This window comes from Ursus americanus, chromosome 2 (genome assembly GCF_024610735.1).
Source record: "Ursus americanus isolate L20-20 chromosome 2, mUrsAme1.1.p, whole genome shotgun sequence".
Lineage (NCBI taxonomy): Eukaryota > Metazoa > Chordata > Mammalia > Carnivora > Ursidae > Ursus > Ursus americanus.
The window spans coordinates 46,578,640-46,598,117 of NC_142128.1; positions in this window are offsets into that span (position 1 = coordinate 46,578,640).

Here is a 19,478-nt window from a genome sequence, read left to right on the forward strand (position 1 = left end):
ATTTCAAGTGGCCTAATTTATGTGTAATTGGAATCACAGGGTGGAGAAGAAAAATATTTCAAAATGCAGGAACTGAAGAATTTCCACTTTGATAAAAACTACAAACCTGATTATCTAAGGAGCTAAATGAATCCCACATAAAATACATACCACACAGAAAAACCACACGAAGGAACGTAATAATTAAATTGCTGGAAACCAGTAGTAAGGAGAAAAGTCTTAGAAGCCACCAGAAGGAAAAAAAAAAAAAAAGGCACACTATATATAGTAATGCAAAAGAAAGAATTTCTTGACTCTTAATCAGAAACAATGCAAGGCAGGAGACAATGGAATGCACTCTTTCAAGTGCTGAAATTTATTTATTTATTTTTAAATATTTATTTATTTGTTCAGAGACAGAGAGGGAGAGAGCAGGGAGTGGGGCAGAGGGAGAGACCAGCAGACTCCCCGCTGAGCCTGGAGCCCATTCCAGCGCTCGATCCCAGGACCCATGAGATCATGACTGGAGCTGAAACCAAGAGTTGGACTTAACCAACTGAGCCACCCAGGTGAGCCTCAAAGTGCTGAAATTTTAAGAAGAAGAGTATATCCACCTAGAATTCTATCTCTGGCAAAAATATTCTTCAAAGATGAAGGCAAAATCAAGACATCTTTAGAGAATCAGAAGCTGAGAAAAGTTGTCACCGGCAGACCTACATTAAAATAAATGCTGAAGGAAGCTCTTTAGACTGAAGAAAAATAATACCAGATGGAAAGGCAGATCCACAAAAAAGAAATAAGAAATCAAGAAATGATAAATATGTAGAGATATACATATATATGAGGTTTTCTAATTTAAAAATACGTTTAAATGTTATTTAAAGCAAAAACTTTGCTTTTTAAAGATTTTATTTATTTATTTGATAGAGAACACAAACAGAGAGAGTGGTGGGCAGAGGGAGAGGGAGAAGTAGGCTTCCCGCTGAGCAGGGAGCCCGATGCAGAACTCGATCCCAGAACCCTGAGATCACGACCTGAGCTGAAGGCAGACGCTCAACTGACTGAGCCACCCAAGCACCCCTAAAGCAAAACCTTTTTAAAAATAGGGTATTCTGAGGTTTATAACCTAAGTAGAATAGCATAAAGGATGCACAAAGGATGGGAGGGGGAAATTGAAATATACTGTTGTTTCTTAAGTTATACCTGAGATTGTTAACAATATTTAGAAGTAAATGGTGATGAATTAAAAATATTATAAACTCTAAAGGAACCCCCTAAAAGATAAGATTAAGAGGTATACAGCTAATGGATTAGTTTCCTAGGGCTACCGTAACAAACTATTACAAACTAAATGGCTTAAAACAGTCAAAATTATTCTCTCACAGCTCTAAAGAATAGTAGTCTGAATGCAAGGTGTTGGCAGGGCCAAGGTGACTGAAGGCTTTAGGGGAACATCCTTTCTTGCCTCTTTCTAATTTCTGGTGGTTGCTGGCAATCCTTGGCATTCTTGGTTGGTAGACATATCGCTTCGATCCCTGCCTGCCTCATTTGGTGTTCTCCTGTGTCTGCGTGTCTCTGCTTTCTCTTATAAGGATACCAGTCATTGGATTAAGACCCATCCTCACCCAGTAAGACTTTAATTGAACTATAGCTGCAAAGACCCTATTTCCAAATAAGTCACATTCTGATGTTCCAGTGAACATGAATTTTGGGGGACACTATTCAACCCAGTACAGCTAATAAACCCAAAGTGGAGATTAACTGGAATTATAAAAATAGTCAATAAATTACTTGATAATTAGAAAGTAGACAACCTCCCCAGGTATGAAAAATAATCCAGTTAAATCTCTAGAGAGCTAAACTGGCCAACTATTCTTTTCATGTCCAGTTCAGGCATTTTGGTGAATGGAAGATATGGTTTATTTGTTTATATATTTATGCCTGTTTAGTACCCATTTCCTTCCCTTTTGTCCTCAGTGATCCATCTCTCTCTTTTTTTTAAAGATTTTATTTATTTATTTGACAGAGAGAGAGACAGCCAGCGAGAGAGGGAACACAAGCAGGGGGAGTGGGAGAGGAAGAAGCAGGCTCCCAGCAGAGCAGGGAGCCCAATGCGGGGCTCGATCCCAGGACCCCGGGATCACACCCTGAGCCAAAAGCGGATGCTTAACGACTGAGCCACCCAGGCGTCCCCATCAGTGACCCATCTCTTACCCCAGTGACTCATCAGAAGGTAACCCTATCTCCTGCTCAGGGTTCAGTCTTGATTGGTTTAAGCCACTCAGATTAGTCCCATGTCCACTGCCACTTACTTATTTAGGGGTGAGCATGTGGCACAATTCTGGCCAATGAAATGTTGTGGGCACTACTCAGATTTTTCTGGGAAAAGTTATTCTCACTCCTATGGAGGACATACCAGGACAGACAGTCCCTTTTCTATCTGTGAATGTCGTGTTTGAGGACCATGTTTAGAACTGTTGTGGCTATCTTACTACCAGGAAGATTCTAGAGAAGAGGAGTTGGAGCTTGGTGAATCATACGTGGAACTTCCCAGCTTCCAAACACCTCATTAGGGGGCAAAGTCCCGTCCTTTTTGTTAAAGCCAAGATGAATGAGGATGTTCTGTTCCTGATGCTAACTCGCAGAATGGGCACAGGCTTAGGTGAGTAAGCCTAGAGCTTTATTAGTCACCGCTGTATGAATGGGAGATGCTTCCCATTCTTGGGCTGTAATCATGTATTATCTTTTAAGGGCCAAGAGTGAATCAGCAAACTCTTACCGAAATAAAAAAGAAAGTTGTCTACTTTTAACAGATAGTGTCTTGAAAATCTGATATCTAATTGTGATTTTCTACATTAATTTTATTTTTCTTGGTCACATAATTAGCCTACTTCTTCCCTCTACTGGTGATTTTATCAATCACATATACTCATGCATAAATGTCTTATTGAAACATCATATGTATTGTGTAGATGCAAAAGTGAGATGAGGGTAAATCTGACATGATCATCTGATGTCAATAAGAAATAATCTGATATTTATATCTTCTGTCATAATTTTTTTAGTCTCGTATTTTTATTGTGAAAGTACTTTAGAAGTCAGACATAAGGGTATTCTAGAACTGGGTTCACATCTACATTTATGTTGATGATTGGATTGTCACCTAATGATCCCCTAAGTGACAGCGCTGTTGCAATGAAGTCTGATAGGTTCTAATGTCCAAACAATAATTTGGACTGTTGCCGCTACCATGTTAAATTCTTCTAATAGTTTTTTTTTTTTTTTAAGTAATCTCTACATACCCAATGTGGGGCTTGAACTCATGACCCCAAGATCACGGGTCCCTTGCTCTACTGGCTGAGCCAGCCAGGCACCCCTGAATTCTAATAGTTTAAGGACAAAACTTTTCTTCTGCAATGATAATTCATGCTGCAACATCATCTAGTTTTCCCTTGGCATGAAACATTAGTCATATTTTTAAAGAAGTAAAACTCCTGAATTATAGTGTTGATACCTAAAGGGCAGTTATTTTGAGTTTAGCATGCCTGTGCCCTGGGACTCAGTTTTTGCCCCATTTTCCTCTATTTGCACTACTAGCAAGATTTTAGTCACTGTAATTGCTTGGACTCCACACGACACAAACGCAAATGCAGACAGGTCTTGAGTATGTGGCAGTATTTGGTTATACAATGATATGATGAGCCCCAAATACACTTTTTTTTTTTACATGTCTCCTTTTTGAAAATGAAACTGAAGCTCAGATGTTAAGTAACTTTTTGAGGTCAAATAATTGCTAAGGGGCAGAACCATGATTTGAATTTAAGTATTTTGGCTCCAATTATTGTGCTTTTCCCACTATAAGAGTATTTCCCAAGTTGGTATGCATACCACTGTGTCTGATTATCTTAAGTGATAAATGGGAAGACATTCTTATTTTAACAGTTGTCTTAGTTAAATGTGTATTAGAAAATATAATTAATTATATTTCAAAATCTGATGTCTCAGGCTTTTGCATAAGACAGGGTTAAAGTAGTTAGCGCCATGAAAATCTATCTTAGAACTCATAAAACACAGGATATGTTTGGGCAAGTATATGGATGTTTCCAAATTCCAGTAACCAAATCTTCTGTTATATAAAATTACTGATGTTGGAGATGACATAGATCACTTATATGGCTTCTCATATAATGAGTTCTTGTATTCTTTTCAGCAAAATACTGAAGTCTTTGTTTCATAAACTTTCAGTTATTTGCAAAATCAATAAGAAGACTTATTTCTCATGTATAATCTATTGTAGCAATAGGAAAATTTACTTACTGATGTAAACACAGGGAAGCCTTTCCCACTGGAGAATCACATGAAGATTTAACAAATCTGTTAAAAGTGTCAATCACATTATAATAAATTCTTGATTTTTTTCTCAGATAGGTGGTGACCCTGAGCAACATTCATTTCGTACTGAAGTTCAGTAGCTTTCACAAGAAGAAGCCCTCTCTTGTCCATTCAAGTTGCAAGAAGAACTTCAGGACTTCCAGAAGAAACGCATCACTCTAGGGTTGTGTGCATGATTGGGACTAACTTTGCAAACTAGCTTATCTCTCATTTAGAAACTTAAATTTTGCCTCTCAAGGCAAGCCTATGAAAATAGACCATGTGCAAAACCAAGTGCATACAATTCTCATGAAATAGGGTATGGGATACGTGCCCTGACTGTCTGGTCTTAGGTTCTTTTTGTCTAAATTGCCTTGCTGTTGCTTTGATTTCTGAGCTTCCCAACAGCATTTCCTCACACGTTCTCCCTGTACATTCCCATTGTGTCCTGTGGCTTGCTATGCCCGTTTATTACTTCTAATTTATTTTTTATAGATTCTTCAGGACTTTATACATAGATGATCAACTTATCTGAGAAATAAGGCAGCTTTATTTCTTCCTTTCCAATCCATATGACTTTTATTTCTTTTTCTTGCCTTATTGCTAGGGCCTCCAGTAGGGCATTGAATAGACATGAAAGTGGACTTGTTGCTATTGTTGGGGGTGTGACATTGTGACTTATAGTAAACGTATATTTGGTCTTCATCCAGTTTCTGGTACAGAGCTCCTAAAACCCATAGAATTTTCTAAGTAATGAGAGCAATAAAGGTGTCTTTTTTTGTGAGGTGATCTTTAGACCCCACCCAAAGGTTGGGTCTGGCTGCCGGGAGGACCAACTGTGTGATTGGATGTTTGGAACTCTCAGTCCCACCTCCCTAACCATTGGGGATGAGGAAGAGCTAGAGGTTGAGTCAGTTGCCAAAGGCAAATGAGTTAATCAATCATGCCTATGTAATGAAGCCTCCATAAAAACCCACAAGGACAGGTTCAGAGAGGTTTTTGGTTGTTGAACAGATAGAGATTTGGGGAGAGTGATGCACATGGAAAGGGCATGGAAGCTCTGTGTATTGTCTGATACCTTCTACCATGCATTTCTCCCATCTGGCTGTTCCGAAGTTATATCCTTTTATAATAAACTGTCTAGGTAAATAAAATGTTTCTACGAGTTCTATGAGCCATTCCAGCAAATTAATCGAACCTAAGGAGGGGGGGTCATGCGAACCTCTGATTTATAGCCATTTGTTAAGAAGGAACAGGTGACAACCTAGACTTGAAATTGGCATGTGAAGTAGAGTGGGGGATGTCTTACAGACCTGAACCCTTAGCCTGCAGAATCTAATACTATTTCCAATTAGGTAATGTTGGAATTGAGTTAAATTATACGACACTAAGCTGGTGTCTGAGAATTGCTTGGTGTTTGGAGGGAGGAAGCCCTACAAATGGAAATTGGTGATCAGAACCCATTAGGGGAGAAAGAAATCAGACTTTCACCATAAGAATAATGTGAGCTGTTTTTTCATAGATTTCCTTTTTTGTATTATCTGTTTAATTCTCCCATTAGGGGGTACCTGGGTGGCTCAATCAGTTAAACAACTGCCTTCAGCTTGGGTCACGATCTCAGGGTGCTGGAATCAAGCCCCACGTCGGGCTCTCTGCTCAGCAGGGTGGGGGGTGTGTCTGCTTCTCCCTCTCACTCTCCCTCTGTGATCTCTCTTTCTGTCTCTCAGATAAACAGATAAAATCTTAAAAAAAACCTGAATTCTCCCATTAGGCTTAGTGTTTGGGTAGAATTAGTCCCATTTATAGATGAGAATACTGAGGCTCAAAGAAGTTATGTAAATTTCTACAATCACGCAGCTAGCAAGAGGCAGTCACGACTCCAATGCCAGGGCTGTTTCAACCATACTAGTGATCCAATTTGTTGAGTGCCTGGTGCTTTATCCAGTTTAAATCATTCAATGAGTTCATACAGTGTGCTTTGAAAGCACAGAGCACAGAACGAAAGTTATTTATTTGTATCAATAGTTTTAAAATTAAGGTGATTACCTTTGTTATCTTTTAAGGCAGGTTTGCAAGATGTTCTTACATAGACTACTTAGAAAGATAAAAGAAAGTCACTTTCCAGATGGAAATTCATGTTCAAGCAGGATGGTGCATCCCATTAGGCATCAAAGAGACGCTGAGTTTTAGTTCTTACAGCGTGAGTTTGTGTCTCCAGAGACCATTTGCGATAACAATATGTATTTGATGGCTCCATTTATCTGTAGTGAGGAACACAGCAATTCCACTTCGAATACAGGTTGTACTTCTGGAAAAACATCATTGGTTGGATGGTTGCCATTGTCTTCTTGAAGCATTACATCAAGCATGCTCTTCCATTCCGATTTTATCGGGAGTTAATTAACTTCTTCACATTTCCGGCATTTTAGATGAGGAAATTTTCATTTTAGGTACAGGTTTTTAAAAAATCGTTGTACATATGTATGTTGAAATCCGTTCATTCTAAATGGAGGGATAATTTGCAAAGTAAAAATCAGTTCATCTTTCCTCTTCAGGTTATGAATAAATATGAAGAGGAAGGTGAAGATTGTCACAAGAAAAGAATCATAGAATGTCAGGGTGGAACGAGACCGTGGTGGTCACCCTGTCATTGTACAGATGTGGAAATCGAAGACCAGAACACGGAAGCCACATGTCTAAGGTTATACAGCTCCTGTCCAAATGGCAAAGCAGGGGGTTAAATGCAGGCCTTAGTCTCCAAGGCCGGCATTGTTCCCACAGGCCGCTGAATATCAGATGAGCGGCTGGAATAGTTTACTTTTAAGGACCCTTTCCGCTCAGAGTCCTTTATTATTTTTTCCATTATATGTTGAATTTTATTATTTCTACAAAAACTAACATTTGAAGTATTTCATGCTATTCTCTCTGAAAAAAGAAACATTTCAAATAAAAATAACAATAGTTTTGGGGCACCTGGCTGCCTCAGTCAGTGGAGCATGTGACTCTTGATCTTGGGGTCTTGAGTTTGAGCCCCACGCTGAGCAAAGAGATTACTTAAAATAAAAAGAAAATAATAAGATAAAATAACAATAGTCTTTAAAAAAATCCATTATAGGCCAGTTTAATTAGAATCACCACCACCTTTGAAGAAAAACGCTCAGAATTCATGTGCTTGTTTTAGCTAAACAGAGAATGCTTTTGTGTAACTGTGTTTTGTAAGATCCGTGTTGTCCACCTACTGCCTGTTTCATAAAGGACCTATGATTCCCCTGCCACGCTGGGGTATTTACCTACGGGGACTCCACACATCTGTGCCTAAATGAGCAGCTAACATTTCGCTTTCTTGAGACACAAAATCCGTCTCAAAAATTTAAAAATTGGATCTCTGTTTTAAAATGTAAGATGTGCACTGCCAAAAAATGAAATTACATATTCAACTTCTGAAAGCTCTATGATAAGATTATATCAAGCAACACGAATATTTTCCTAAAAAAAAAAGATTTTAATTTTTCCTGGATGGTGATAGAAATCATTTTTATTTCTGTCGAATCCACCCAACTGTAGCCTCCTAGGCCATAGCTATTTTCAGCTATGTCCCCAGCACCTTCTGGAGAATTATGTGGTCATGCTGATGGAAAATGCAGATTTCTGGTCCTATCCCAAAGCACTTTTCTAGTTTGGGCCCTGGGACTTTGCAATTTGCTACACTTTCCTCCTCACTCCCAGGATGATACTTACGCGTACTAAGTTTCGATCATCAGCCTGGAGAACAGTTTTTTGTTTTGTTTTGTTTTTTAAAGTAATCTCGACACCCAATGTGGGGCTCAAAACGCATGATCCTGAGATCAAGAGTGGCATGCTGTACCCCCTGAGCCAGCAGGCGCCCCTTCATCAGCCTGGAGGACAATTTAATCTTAGTTTCATCACCACTAACCACGCAGGGGGCTTTGTACTTCATTCTCTGATGATGATCATACGATGTCTACCGAGCTCCTGCTTCTAGACCCCTTATAGTTAGAGCTAGCCCAGCCCCTGCTTACAGACCGGTCTCCACCTAGGGTCTTGGGAAAGTCTTGTACACGTCCATGGCCAGGGATTGGCATTGAGAATGACGATTCTGTGACTTCAATATTCGTTCTGGTCCCTCTCTTGTTCTCTGTGTTTGGTACAAAGTTCCAGGGAAGGGAGAGGGTGCATACTGTGGGACCCCCCCCCTTACTTCTAGGGGGCCCACTTCTCACTAGTTAGTTGGTTCATTCCTCAAAGTTTATCATACAGCCCTTGCCCTGACTCTCCCCTCCTCTCCCCCAGATCTACGCTGGGGGACTGGTCAGGCAGGATTTTAGGCTTGGGTAATATTTATATCTATTTTTTAAAAGATTTTATCTCTATCTCTCTCTCTATCTATCTATCTATCATCTATCTATCACAAACCAGGGGAGGGGAAGAGAGAGGGAGAGAGAGTCTGAAGCAGACTCCCTGCTGAGCATGGAGCCCTACACAGGGCTCAATCTCATGACCCTGAGATCATGACCTGAGCGGAAATCAAAAGTCAGATGCTTAACTCACTGAGCCACCCAGGTGCCCCAATATCTATTTTTTGATTGAAGAGTGAAGTATAATTGTTATATCCAAAACAGACTGTTTCAGGTCTTCAAATAGCTCTTAGAACTCTCTCTATACTTTACACTATTTCCTGTAGCTAAATTGCCGTTCAATTTAAAATATATCATCAAGTCATCACCTGTAGGTATGGCAAACCCACACCTCGGACCAGAAACCCATCAAGTTTTGGGTCTCATATTCCAAAGGAACAGGTACAGACACCAGGGGCCTCCAATCCAGTTATCTCTGAGCTGGTGAAGGCCCCTGCGCGAGGCCAGGGCTTCCGTCCACCTGCCGCTGATTCCTCAAACCGCACCTTCCTTCAGTGCCAAATACAGAGTCTCATGCCGTCCTTCGCCTTTCTCAGCTCAGAATTTCTGGAGCAGGGAGCACACTTTTATCTGTGACCTCTCTTTATGCAGAATAAACTATAAGTCAAACAATCCTTTTTATTTCTCTTCTCTCATAGCAGAAGTTTAACGCCTGAATTATCCACAGTGCTATTTGGGCAGGCATGACTAGCCTAAAGCATCACGTTCCCTTACGAGATGCAAGTCACTGCCGGCAAGCAGCTGTCCAGCCAGGGACCCCAGGTCTCAGCTTCCGGCGCGTGTGCGAGGGACCCCGTGGCAAGTTCTCACTGCAAGATCTGGGGCAGAAGTGATGTGTGAACCCGCTGGCTAAGCTGGGTAAGTTCCTGAAACACAGCCTTTCATCTCTCTAACTGACTGTCATCTGGCTGCAGCCAGAGGATCCCATGGAGATGACAAGGGGGAGTCACAGGCAGAAGGAGCCTGGAGCCTGAGGTGAAATCGAGGTAACCATTGTAGAAGACAGCTGGGCAGAAGAGCTGCGTGGCCAGAAACATCCACTTCAAATTGTCGTGAGTGAGAAATACCTTTAGTGTGCTAAGTGACTGAGACTTGGGATTGTTCGTTACAGCAGCTAGAGCCAATGACTGACTCATACAAGCATCTTCCTTAGAGGGAGGTGTGAGGACGAGAAAGACAGGGCGCCTGGGTGGCTCAGTTGGTTAAGTGTCTGCCTTCAGCTCAGGTCATGATCCCTGGGTTCTGGGATCCCTGCTGAGCAGGGATCTTTTTTTTTTTTTTTTAATTTATTTATTAGAGCATGAGAGAGAAGGAGATCATGAGCAGGGAGCTTCTCCCTCTACTCCTCCTCCCTGCTCATGATCTCCTTCTCTCTCATGCTCTAATAAATAAATTAAAAAAAAAAAAAAAGACAAAGCAGGGGTAAAAGAAGGGACAACACTGTGGGTGACATACGTAAGAATTACATGCCTAATCAGAAACCCCAGGGCCTAGAATTCCACACTTTGCGTGCAGAATCAGCTTCTCTCATTGTCCTGTCTAAACTCACACTGCTCAACTCTAATATTTACCAAGTTGCACTGCGCCGGCCAAGCAGGATGCTTAGAGACAAATGAGTTTGAGTCCCTTGAATCTCTTGTGCCAGCACGGTGCCCGCCACATAGAAGCACTGGATACATGTGGAGTTGGATAGCTTGAGGGTCAGGCATGAAATGAGATACGGCATAAGTTAAGTGTCCAGACAGGGCAATGGAAAGAGATAATAAACCAGCTAATTTTGCTTACATATAGTCTATGTCAGCCGTTAGTAAAGAAAGGCCACTGTTTCTGGATGGTTCTCACAGAACAAAGACCTGGGAACTCCCAGGTTTCCCCAAATCCTGACTCTTAGTCTCATGGTCTTTTCCATCCAAGTCACCCTGTGCGGGTCCTCCTCCCTCCTCCCCACCCCCCACATCCCTGCAGCATAGTCACATCCTCCCTCCCCCACAGCACGTGGGCTTCTAACTCCATGAGGATGTTCCGGATCTCCCTGATTGATTGCCAGTCCCCACTCCTCACCCAGTGCCCTTGGCCCTGAGCACTCTGCTCCGTGGCTCCTGGGACCCAGAGGGAGGAAACTAGCGCCCCTTTCTCCAGCGGAGGCACCTGACACTTTTCCCTGCTGCGTGCGCATTTCAAGCTCAGGCTCTGGGGAGGCTCTTCTGGGAGCAGGCTTTGGGAGAGGCCCCGTGAGTCAACGGTCCTCTCAGGGGTCAGGCCTGGGTCTGGCCTATGCTTTGAAAAGCGTTAGGGACAGTTTATATTTCAAACATATTTCGATACACTTCAACATGCTTCACGATCTTCAACATGAAAAGGTGATTCCAGAGGATTCTGTAAAATTGGGGTGGAGGTGGATCAGCGGGTTTATTTCTCAGGCTGCTTCCGGATTCTGTCTCTTGAGCAATTCTCCACTACTCGGTTCTGCCCCTTGAGGGCACCAGAGACTGCTTTACTGTACAGAGACCAGCCCCTAGAAGGAAAGCAGACCAGTTCTGGGGAACCAGGCAGCAATCTGCTGTGAAGGGTGTTTGGCCTGCCAGGGAAGTCCTACAGAGTTCTGCACGGCAGGCAGATAATAGCCAGGTTACTGGGATCATGAAAGGACCCAGAAGCCCAAGTTTCAGCTCCAGCTATTCTATCAGCTAGCTGTGTGGCCTTTCAAAAGTCACTTAACTTCTCTGGGCTTTGGTTTCCTCCTGTGCAAAAGGATGGGGTGGAAGGAGCTAACCTAAAAGGTATCTTCTTTCAGTGTTTTAAATTGCTCTAAATAGTAAGGGAAGGGGCCCCTGGGTGGCTCAGTCGGTTAAGCACCCGACTCTTGATTTCAGTTCAAGTCATGATCTCAGTGTTGTAAGATCCAGCCCTGTATCGTTGGGCTCCTTACTCAGCAAGAGTCTGCTTCTCTCTCTCTCTCTCTCTCTCTCTCTCTCTCTCTCTCCCTCTCTCCCTGTCTCTCTCTCTCAAATAAATAAATCAACCTGTGATAGTAAGGGGAAATGGGGATAGCACAGATTCGTATTTCCTTGAACCTTTGACTGTGTCCCCGTCCTGGGCTTGGACCCCCATGGTGACCAGCAGCAAGCATGGCAAGATGGCTGTGACAGAGGTGACGTCAGAGCTGTGAATGACAACACAGGAAAATGGGGAGACAAACTGGGGGTGGAAATCTCACAAGGTCTCCCTAATCCAGGATCTCAGCCAATGGTGGGAGCAGGATCTGGAGAAAGATTAAATAACCTTTGTATAACCATCCCAAGCTGCCTAGCAGTGTATGGAATAACAGCTATGAAGCTCAGTATAACCCAGACCTGCTCAGGGGCATGCCTGTCACTCATCTGCCCCGTTGCAATGTGGGCAGTTGTCTCAATAGTATTCGGAGGCCCACATGAGCTTTCCTTGATGATTCATTTTCACTCCTGAGTTATGCATGATAGTTCGAATCATACCAACTCATTGGGGCAGGGAGACGAAATGCATGCATGTAGCATTGTGCCTGAATAAATGAATGAGTGAATCAATGAATGGGAGGGAGAGTGAATGCTGAGTGGGAGTCTTGGCTGTGAGGAGAGTAGGGGCAATTCTGATTGAGGCATAGCCCTCTGGGGTGTTAGTGTCCAGCACCTGAGCAGAAAAAACATGGTGGCCTGTCAATGGGGTGTGGTTCACTGCCCCCAGGGGTGCTTGTATGTAGGTTAGACTCAGAGTCCGGGGAGTGGCAGAGGACTCAAAAAAGACTCTCTCTGTGGGAAGACCACATTACCACTCTGCTGGGGCAACAGCAGACATTTCATTCCTTGTTTTGTAGGGATGTCATGTGGGACATGGGTCAGTCAAGCAAGACAGAAGTCTGGGGATGAAGATCGCATACAGAGAGACATCAAGGCCGTGGGATCCCTGGAAGCGTTTCTGAGAGGCCGTTGTTGTCTCAATGTTCAGAGTTCGCCACACTTCCTGCGGAGCCATGAGGAAGGCAAGGACCCTGTCTATGGTCTTGACTTTGCAAATATGCCCCTTTCTGGAAAGTCCCTCTCATCAAGGGAGCCATAGACAGATTTACAGTGGAGTGGGATGTGGGAGTCAAGGACTAAATAGAAGGAATGAGGGGCTCAGTCTGTTGAGCGTCCAACTCTTGGTTTCAGCAATCTCTATTCTACATTGTCTCTCTAAATTTGCCTACTCTACGTATTGTTTATAAGTAGAATCACATAATATTTGTCCTTTTGTGACCAACTTATTTCACTTAGTGTAATTCCTCAAGGTTCATCCATGTGGTAGCACGTGTAAAAATTTCCTTCCTTTTTTGGACGCCTGGGTGGCTCAGTTGGGGCCATGATCCCGGCGTCCTGGGATCGAGCCCCACATCAGGCTTTCTGATCAGGAGGAGCCTGCTTCTCCCTCTCCGTCTGTCTACTGCTCTGCCTACTTGTGCTTCTCTCTGTCAAAGGAATAAATACAATCTTTTAAAAAAATTTTCCTTTCGGGGAGCCTGGGTGGCGCAGTCGTTAAGCGTCTGCCTTCGGCTCAGGGCGTGATCCCAGCGTTCTGGGATCGAGTCCCACATCGGGCTCCTCCGCTGGGAGCCTACTTCTTCCTCTCCTACTCCCCCTGCTTGTGTTCCCTCTCTCGCTGGCTGTCTCTCTCTGTCAAATTAATAAAATCTTAAAAAAATTTTTTTCCTTTCTTTTTAAGGCTGAATAATATTTCACATGTGTGTACACCACATTTTATTTTGTTTTTATTATTATTTTTTAGATAGAGAGTGTGTGGGGGAGGGATGAAGAGAGAGGGAGAATCTGAAGCAGACTCCTGGCTGAGCAAGGAGCCCAAGGAAGGGCTTGATTTCACAACCCTGAGATCATGACCTGAGCTGAAATCAAGAGTCAGACACTTACCCACCAGAGCCACCCAGGCACCCCTATTAACCCATTCATCTACTAATGCATGGGTTGTTTCTGCCTTTTGGCTTTTGTGAATAATACTGCTTAAAACTTTTTTTTAATGGAAAATTCCAAGCATATACAAAAGTAGACAAAAAATATATATAATGAACCCCCATGTATGATTATCAACTCATCAACAATTATCAACTCACGGCCAATCCTGTTTCATCTCTACCCCACCTGATCCTCTCATCCCGTGTTATATTGAGGCATGTCTCAAATCATACATGCCATTTCCCATTTCAAAGATGGGAAAACTAAGGCACAGAGAGGTTAATTATCTTATCAAGGTTACAGAGCTCAAGAGGGATGGGCCAAGATTTAAACTCGGGCAGTGGGGGGGGGGGGGCGGTGGTGCCTGGCTGTCTCAGTTGGTAGAGCATGCGACTCTTGATCTCGGTAGTGTTGAGTTCAAGCCCCACACTGGGCATTGAGCTTACTTAAAAAAAAAGAGAGAGAGAGAGAGACATATATAAAAAAGAAATAAACTCAGGCAGTGTGACAGCTGGGCCTGTCCTCATAAGTCTTCGCCACAACTCTGTGCTTGTGTGTGTTCACATATATACATACAAGCATCAGGTCAACTTTGGGCAAAATAGTACATTTGGAAAAGTTTGCCTCTGATGCCTCTTCCTACATCTTTCCCCACACTTGGATGCTGTGTGGAATTTGGAACAGACAGGCGTTGACTTTGAAGTCTTAGTTCTTAGTTCCAAGAAGAGTCCGTGGTCTCCAGCCTCCAGAGTTGTGAGAATTTAATGAGATGAGGTCAGTGTCAGTGCTGGGCACCTTCCAGCATGTGACGGGAGATCATTCTGTGTACTTTTGCCCTTTCCTTCCGGGTGGCCGCCTTCCCTCCACAGAAGCAGACTTCAAGAAAACACACACTGTCAGATCGTGACTCTCAGAGCTCAATGTGTCATCCATCGCTGCTGGGAGATTCGCATTCTGAAATAAAGGATTCTATCCTTTTGCCTTGCAGTGTGGGGTGTGGGTGAGTATAGAACAGAGGTGGTTCGATTCCTTCTTGCCCCTGAATCATGGACGTGTGTGTTATGTGTGTGTACAAATGTGTAAGACAGGCCTATGGACAAGCTCAGGCTTCATTATCTACTCCAGAGCATTACATGGTCTTTCTTTTCTGTAATTGTGACCTTTTCTTCTTCTTCTTTTTTTTTTTTTAGATTTATTAATTTATTTGAGAGAGAGAGAGAGAGTAAGCGTGCACGGCGGTGGGGGTAGAAAGAAAGGGAGAGGGAGAGAGTCTCAAGCAGACTCTGCACTGAGCATGGAGCCGGATGCAGGGCTCGAACCCACAACCCTGAAGATCACGACCTGAGCTGAAACCAAGAGTCAGATGCTCAACTGACTGCGCCACCCAGGAGCCCCTGTAATTTTGACCTTTAAACAAGCAACCACTTTTTCTATCTCTTTTTCCTCTTATGGGCTGCAACAGGAGGAAAAGCTCTGTGTTGGGATCCTATCATTTTCTGGCCGAATAATGCAAAAGCACAGGATGGAGGTCTGCGCTCAGACAGGTCTCAGCAAGTCCTGTTCATCCCCTTCTGCCCCTCCGTGGCCACGCCCCTTGGCTTAATTTGGGATGGGCCTGCAGAGCTCAGTGGAGAATTGAGCAGGGCTCACTGGCTGACCGCAGAGAAGTCGCAGTTAACCTCAAAACGCATCTGTGGAGGATGGTGGGGGGCTCTACTGCCTCAAGTATATTGAGTGACAGCGAGAGTCTCTCTGGCTGTTTCCTCTGCCTGGAATGCCCTTTTCTGATCTCGCCCATGGAAGTACTATGGTCCTTTAATGCCAAGCTGAAATAGTGCCTCCCCCACAAAGCTTTCCCCATGTCCCCTCCCCCTCTGACCACCACGTACCCCTGGCTGCCATACAAAGTGACTTCTCTTACTCTGAACCCTTCAAGGCACTTTTACAGCAATATTTTTGCACTAACTGAATACCAGTCTTAACTCCTGGATGGGTCAAAGTGACTTCCTTGAGAATAGGAATCTTTATTTATTTTTTTAAGTAGGCTCCACATCCAAAGTGGGGCTTGAGCTCATGACCCTGAGACCGAGAGTCACCCGCTCTACTGAGCCGGCCAGGTGCTCTTAGAATGGGAATTGTTCGATCTATTCTTTCTACTGTTCAGAGTTGTTCATGGGGCACACAGTCAGCAACCAATAATGTCTGTTGAATGAGTGATGTATGTCACAGCAACAGCACATAGTAGGCACTCAATAAATGCATACAGAATGAACTAACATCCATCTCCAACAGCTGGGAAATGTAAGACTTTTCACCTTACCCTTGAGGTTCAGATGGAAATCCGTCTCCTCTAATCATTCAAGCCCCTCTAACCCTACTTCCCATGGAAATAACTATAAGAACTGCCTTGAGGTAACCCCCGAGAGGCTGTGAAATGGGGTTTCCAGTATTCTTAGATCCCCAAGTGTCTTCTAGTTTAATAGCTTTCTCGTTCAATATCCCGACTCGTCTCCAGAGGAACTTGAAATCTCACAGAGTTCGTGTCCCATGAGGACATCCGATTAACCAGAGCTTTTCTGCTCATCAGCAGAGAGATGATTGATCTTCGTAGTGGTGACCCTGCAGTTCCACAAGACACCCACATACCTTAAGGAAGTGTTACAATATCTCCAGAAACATACTTTTTATTTTTTATATATTTTTTAAAGATTTTATTTGTTTATATGACAGAGAGAGAGAGAGAGCACGAGCGGGGGGTGGCAGGCAGAGGGAGAAGCAGGCTTCCCAATGAGCAGGGAGCCCGATGCGGGACTCGATCCCAGAACCCTGGGATCATGACCTGAGTCAAAGGCAGACACTTCACCTACTGAGCTACCCAGGTGCCCCCAGAAACAAGCTTTCTAAAACCATTTAAAAATGTACAATTTAGGGGCACCTGGGTGGCTCAGTCGGTGAAGCGTCTGACTTCAGTTCAGGTCATGATCTTGGGGTCCTGGGATCAAGCCCTGCGTGGGGCTCCCTGCTCAGCAGGGAGTCTGTTTCTCCCTCTCCTTCTGCCCCTCCCCCTGCTTGTGCTCTCTCTCTCTCTCTCCCTCTAATAAATAAAATCTTAAAAAAATAAAAAATACACAATTCAGTGGCATTAAGCACATTCGCTGTTGTACAACCACCAGCACTAGCCATCTCTAGAACTTTTTCATCATTCCAAACAGAAATTCCACCTACGCTGCTACACCTCCCCCTTCGCTCCTCCCCTCAGCCCCGGATAACCTCTATTCTACTTCCTGTCTCTCCGACTATGCCTCTTCTAGGTACCCCCATGTAAATGGAATCGTACGTATTTGTCCTTCTGTGACTGGCTTATTTCACTTAGCATATTCCTCGTCCACATCCACGTTGTAGCAGGTGTCCACATTTCATTCCTCTTTTTTAAAAGAGTTTGTTTATTTATTTGACAGAGAGAGAGCACAAGTAGGCAGAGTGGCAGGCAGAGGGAGAGGGAGAAGCAGGCTCCCCGCTGAGCAGGGAGCCCGACTTGGGGCTCCATCCCAGGACCCTGAGATCATGACCTGAGCCAGAGGCAGACACTTAACCCACTGAGCCACCCAGGTGTCCCCGAATTTCATTCCTCTTAAGGCCGAATAATATCCAATGTATATATATATATATATATATATATATATATATATATATATGCCACATTTTGTTTTTCCATTCATCTGTTGATGAACATTGGGGTTGCTTCTGCCTTTTGGCGATTATGACTAATGCTGCTATGAACACAGGTGTACAAATATCTGTTCAGAAATGTGCTTTGTATCCTAGCTTTATTCTCCTTGGTAAATCCTATATCCATGGTAACTTCCCACTAACCAGAAAATTTGACTAATTAGAATAGTCCATTCCCTCATTAGGCTGGGTGAGGACTTTTCTAGGAACATGTGTTCGAAGCACAGTAGGCAGCGATGGGGAAGGACGCCCGTCTCACAAATGGACACGGGCCACAGCAGGCAGACCCCGGCTGGACTGGACCCCAAGAGCACATCCGTAGTGTGCCCAGCACCTAGTATGGACAACCAGACCCGTATCCAGAAATCCCATCCCAATCCTACCTTCTCCGCAACCCTGTCAGGGTTCTAGCTGTTAGACTGGCAGCTTTTCCAAAAGGTAAGAACTTGAGGAACATTTGTTCTGAATTAAGCTTGGCTGCAGTTAGTGTTATCGTGTACCTAAAAGCTCAAATTACGGAGGCCGCCTCCAGCCAGTGAATGGCACAGCGAGGCTGCTCAGAGAGGTGGAAAATTCTGAGGCCCCTCCAGCACTGTTTCAGGAAAAACGCTCTGAGTGGTGTGGAGAGGGGCCAGCTGGTGATGTCAAGGGATTTGTAAAGGAGATTTCAAGACCTTTTAAGGGAGTGAGGCAGTTGCTGATGACGGAAAACTGCCTAAGCTGGGTCTGGATAAGGCCTTGACACTTCATTTGCTAGTTATCCTGAAATGCCTGTAATTTTCAAAAAACATATTGTGCCACTCCCTTTGCGTGTAGTTCAAAAGACATTAGGTTGTGGTGAGGGGAACCTGTTAAGGTGATCAGAGTCTGGGGTCATGAAAACTGAGCTCTCAGAGCGCTCGAAGCCCAAAATGGGCAATCTGGGACCTGGGAGGAAAAACTGAATGCCTGAACACACCTGGGCGCATTGCACATCTGTATTTTTCTTTCTTTCTTGTTTTTTGTTTTTTTATTTTTTTTTTGTTTTTTGTTTTTTTTTTTTTTTTTAGCACACAGGTGGGGGTTCTGGAGGAACCTTTTACTTTCTAAGCAGCTACAAAGCTGCTTAGCAGCTTTGCACCTCCAAAGAGAGATCTGAAAATAAAATATTTACTTACATTGCATTTCCAAGTGTTTTCATAGTCTTGTCAAAACGGTCAGGTCTTTTTCCCCCCCCTCCTGGCTTCTTATCTTAAAGAATGTGGGTTTTATAAAGAGGAACCAAGATCAATTACAAGCACAGAGTAGATGGAGTGGAGCAGATAAGCTCCAACTCTAACAGCTGGTGTACTTTGTGTTTTAAATAGATAACTAAGGAAAACAGTCCCAGATTTAGGAACAGAGATCTAAGTTTGGAGGAATAAAAGTGAAGGTCCTAAAACCACTCTGCGGCCAGCCTCACCTCCTAGGGCGCTGGATTGCAGGCCTCTCCCTCCGGGGAGCTGTTCCCCTCACTGTCTCCTGAAGACACTTACAGATTAATGTCTCTACAGACCTGTCTTCTGTGCTCCCCTCTTGCTGTGTTATTAAATGCTTTCCCTGTTTCAGACCCGACTCAAGCCTCACCTCCTTCTTGAAGCCTTCCCTTCCCTTCCAGGATCCTTTTCGTGCTCAGATCACCCATTACCTTCCACCCTTCAAAAGTGTCTCCTTGCGGTGTATACCTCTCTGACACCCCCTGCTACCCCCCAATGAAGAAACTACTGTTAGTTTTTCTCAAATATGATTGTATTGCCTTTGATCGAAAGGCTCTTTGGCGGAAAGCTGTTGAATTAATAAAAATTTCTCACCTGAAATATTAAACAGGGCCAAGAAACACAGCTGTTAACTTGAAAAGGAAATCTGAATTCAAAAAGCAAGGAATGGTCACACCATCCGGGAGAGATTAGAAGAATCTCCATGAGAAAGGGAGCACAGACCCTGCCAGGCACCCAACCTTCTGCCT